Source organism: Juglans microcarpa x Juglans regia, chromosome 6D (genome assembly GCF_004785595.1).
Source record: "Juglans microcarpa x Juglans regia isolate MS1-56 chromosome 6D, Jm3101_v1.0, whole genome shotgun sequence".
NCBI classification, from domain to species: Eukaryota; Viridiplantae; Streptophyta; class Magnoliopsida; order Fagales; family Juglandaceae; genus Juglans; species Juglans microcarpa x Juglans regia.
Window position 1 is genome coordinate 32,853,686 of NC_054604.1, and position 5,141 is coordinate 32,858,826.

The 5,141-nt window shown below is 33.9% G+C and overlaps 1 pseudogene; it reads right to left on the reverse strand.

The window, feature by feature from the left end:
* Nucleotides 1-2,303: 2,303 nt before the first annotated feature.
* Nucleotides 2,304-4,727, reverse strand: LOC121235551 (annotated as a pseudogene).
* Nucleotides 4,728-5,141: the final 414 nt, after the last annotated feature.

The window sequence follows — 5,141 nt, forward strand, 5'->3', positions numbered from 1 at the left end:
AATAGTCATCTTTTTAAGTGATTGGGATTTTTATTTTGGAGGATCTTCGGTTGATGATATATCTTTGAAATAAAAGGTCTCGATTAAGAAGTTTTTATTTTGAGAAAGTCTACTTTGCCTCCCTAATTTGACACCTCTATTTGACACCTAGTCAAAATTTATTTTTTTATTTTATTTTTTTTTTACTTAATGGTTAAGGAAGTGATTTTAAATATATTGGTGTATTTTTTTTATTTTTTAAATATATTTAAATATGCTAAAAAAATGTGAAAAGAAAAAAAAAATTTACGCTGGGCGGTATGCCCAGCGGTCAAAATGGGGCGGCATAGTAGCCGCCCCCTTTTATTTTTATCAATTGTGAGTTTTTGGATGTCACTCGTTTGTTTGTTTGTTTTTTTTTTTTTTTATGGGAAATAAATTTCATTTTATTCATGAAATCAAAGTTACAGTTGTGATTGATAAATACAAGAAAAAACCCAGATTACAAGCCAAACTACTCATCTGTTGGGAGCTTTCCCGCACACAAATTTGTCTGTGATGAACATTGTTTTAACTTCTATAAAGTCTTTACTGACAAAACCTTCTTACAAACAACAGAACAAAAATTACAAACACTTGAAAATACTGGAAACCCAAAAATACACTCGATTATTATGATAGATGCTAAGGTGTTTTTGTCATTTTGTTAAAATTTAAGAGTAAAAGAGTTACTAAAGGTTTATAAGGTTTATTCATGTATCCTTAAGATATTTCTAAAGTATGTGATTAAAATGAGTATCATATATAAGATAATAACAAATAAAACTGTATAATTAGAAACGATGTTTCAAATAAATGATTCACCAAGTTGACCCAAAAATGATATGAATATTATTAATCAAGTTAATCAAGTTAATTTGTTTCTAATAAAAAAAAGAGTAATGATATACACACAATACATTGCATAACACATTGCACAATAATGTTATAAAATGAGGGTATTTTTGAAAAATGATTTATGCACAACATTTTTCACAATATTTTACACAATTATATTTTAAATGAAGGTATTTTTGTAAAATGATGTAACTTTTATAAAATGTTTTACAAAAATACCCCTCATTTAAAACATAGTTGTATAAAGTGTTGTGAAGAATAGTGTAAATCATTTTCCAAAAAAAAAAAAAAATGAGACATAGAACTAGAGTACAAAAGATAAAGCAAAGGGCGGGACTTGAAGAGGGAGAGGCGGCAACCGAGAGTGGGGTTTCTGGTGGACTGGAATGGATTTCTATCCTTTTCCTTTTATGAGAAGGGCGATTTTATAATTGAGCCAAAAATATAATTAAAGACATGCATGAGCTATGATCAAACACAAGAGTTGGAGATTCACAATCTTATTACAAATAGCAACCGACTGCCGTTAATTAATAGACAGTATAAAAGCTACTTTCCTTTCCGTAAATGGGAACTTGAAATTACAAGCTCTATTAAAAAGCTGGTGTCAGATCAGCATATTAACGCCAATATATACTAGGAAAACTACTCTCTGTATAATTTGGTGATGCACGCTAAATTAAGGACCGTGATCAAGAGATAGGAGGTGCGTAATCATGATCATGAGAAATCCAAGTAATCCAACATCATGAGCTAGCACCATGATGATCATGATCAGTATTGTATATATTTTCCAATGTCCTCGCTCTTATGATCAACTCAATCGAGTTGCTTTAAATTAAGGTTCCGTGCACCAATTTATGAAACATCATTGTCATGACTTAATTTTCTCCTGTCAACTTTTCAACTTTTCTTGGGTATGACTCCACCAGCTAATAAATATTGTTCCTCTTCAGTCCATGCTTTGAGATGAATGTGCGTACAATAAAGAAGCTGCACGTACGTAGTGATTTCATAAATAGAAACTTTAACTTATAATAGGATTTAAACATTAAAACAAAGGCGCGCGCATTAATTAATGCATGCTAACGTACACGTGACGATCATATATAGTAGTTACATGCACGCACCATGCATGTTTCAGAAATGAATTCGGCTTGATCTCCATCGTATGCAGTGATAGCATTTCAAAAAAGAAATATATAGCATACAATATATCTATAATATTTCCAAGAAAAACAAGCGAATTTTGATTTGAGTACTCGTACATCATTTATTTTCGCAGGGAGCGTTATTACTAGTGAGATAAAGACAAGTTACCTTTGAGTACACATGATCTAGTTTGATCTAAATATAAGAAATTATAAAGAGGAAAAGGTAGAGATCTAGATATTTATATGTAATTTAGTAACACTAACAATCATTCATCAACTCTTTGTTATAGGAATGGGATGAATAAACAATGCTTGCACACGGTCCTTAGTTTCGCGGTCTCCAATGCCATGACCATCTCCATACTGGTACATAAATTGGGATACCCTTGCCATGTTAATTGCAATCTTAATAAATGTTTCAGAGAATGGAGAAGTTGCAAAGCATTCTCCATTAATCATCTTCCATGTTGTACTAATCAAGGACCTCATGTGTTGACGAGCATCTTCCTCGCTAGCGCCGGTATCTTTCATGTAGCATTGGATTGATTTAGGATTATCCCCCCTCTTTAACTCGTCCTAGGTTATAAAACACATAGAAACATGTTATCCTATGTACATGTGAAGTAGCCCAAAAAATTGTGGATAAAAGAAATAGGATAGTGTGGTTTTGCATACCGTAGATGTTCCAAGATCATCTGCAAGTCGAATAATGAATGATGACAAACGAATTATATCGGGATACTCTTTCAATAATTCCAAGGCTTCCTCTGTTATGGGATTTGTGACGAAAAAATAACAATGCACTAGTATATTTGACATTGTTATTGTGATCCATCCATATTCAAGGTATTCTTGAAGCCTTGGTGTATATCCGTTGTAAAACCAGTTTGCCTCCACCATACGATCTACATAGATCTGCCCACTAAAAGATTTACGGTAGATAAATAAATTAGAAGAGTTATAACAGATAATAAATTTGATCTAGTGTAAATAATGATGAATAAAAAAGTTTGGGCCTTACTGCCTTTTTCATGTACCAAATGATGTTGCATCCGGCCTTTTCCTTGAGAGTGTCAAAAGCCATTTCTTTAACTGTGTTATAGACGGAAAGGAAACAAATCTGCAGATGATATGGAAGTTGTTCCATAGCATTGACATCCCATCTAGGCCAAACGAAAAAAATTACATGTAAGCATTTGCATCAAAGATAAGCAGCCATATTTGAAGTATTGGAGGTGTGCTACCATTAATACAAACCTCTCAATAGCATCCGTGGAGAGCTCAAGTTCTTCTAAAGTGCCGTAGATATCATAGACATCATCTATTACTGTCACCAATGTACCGAGCCTTGTTAACATTTTTCTCTCATTCCAAATTGTGGTTCAAATAATCCTCCCGCTGCCCATAGAAAATTCTCCACCACCCTATCCCTTGAAAAGCTTAAATCTCCAAGGCCAGTGCTCCTCCACCACCTTTTGTATGAGGTAAGGAAATAATATTAGTTTTAGAACTATAGCATATATTGCAATTTCTCACCTCTCTAATCTAATATGTAACAAGTGAATCTGTTTGTAGCTTTTGAGGCTGAGATCCAAGTTACAAAATGAGGATAAACATGCATTTTTACCTTGATAGATCTTTTAGATCTTCTTGGTGGACTGCTTGTACCATATTAAAATCCAGTTCTGCAAGCTCAAGCAAGGTAGGGTTCATATCTTCTCTGCTCCTATATGCATCAATGAACCACCACGCTTCCAACCTTGTCACTCTCCAATGCAATGGAAGCTCTAGGGCGTGATTCACCAACATACAAAGATATTGATCTTTGCTCTGATCCACGTACTCTTTAAGATGTTTGGTTGCAAAATCACTTGCTTTCTCCAAAATACTTTCACCTTGTCTCAAGTGGAACGAGGCTTCATACAAAGCTAGAATCCCTTCGATATCAACACAAAGACATTCTTTGAAATCCCCATTTTCATTGATAAAACTTTTGAAAGTCTCTGCAATCAACAAAAAACAACAATTGTTAAAAATAAATGAGGGATAATGAATCCAATATTTATTTATTTTTGTTAAAGCATTACTAGTATGTTTTTTGTACCTTGAGGTACATCATATCCATGTTGTCTCAACAGTCTAAACTCAACAGTATAAACTTAATTTGCTTCTTGCAAACATCACCGTTATGATGAGTATTGTGTTTATTTTCCAATATCCTTCTTATTTCATCCTCAAAGTGATAAGATACTCCAAGTCTTTATAAGATATCAGTAAGTTCGAGTGGCTCCATCACTTTATGAAACATCAGTGCTACTTCTCCCTTCAGCTTATTGATTTTTCGTGTGAATGACTCCCCCTACAAATTAAATGAATTTTGGGATAATCCAACAATAATTACAAAAACTATCGAGACAAACAATAAGAAAATAGAATCGTACACTTTGCCACATATTCGCTTCTTAATGATTGGATGTAATCATAATGCCAAATGATAGGATGATAATTTGCTGATCGTCGAACAATAGTAGAGTCAATATTTAAGTTTTCTTCGGGAGCCATACTTTGGAAAGGATGAGGTACATTGCCACCTTTCCCTCTTGCTAAAGCTGAGACAGGTTGTTTAGATGGGATTAATGTAAAGGGTCTGCAATTTCGGATTGAATTAAGAATGCTAAGACACGTTGTGTAAGCCATTAGGAAAGCTTTGATTTTCTGATTAAATGGATTGTCGTGGAACATACATACACTTAAGCCTTCAAGCATATGACCTTTCTATATCGATCCTTGGGTGGCTATCATCTCTTTGTGACGATATTAAAGGCACACTCTGTACAAGCTGTTTCAAAGAATTTCGTGGTCAAGCAGTCAAAGTAGGCGGCGAAAGAGGGTTGGACGCTACCATATATTGGCATCTAATATATAGTTAGTAAAAACAATTATTCATTAAGATATTCTAAAAGCATGAACCAGTACCTCAGTATCACGTGATAGACGATGGCACTCCCAGCAGTAAAGTCCTTTGCAACTATCTCTCAAGCAGTCGTACAACGTGTTTTTCAACACGAGTCAGGTTTCGTTTGATCGTTAACTCATTTGAACTCATCATTA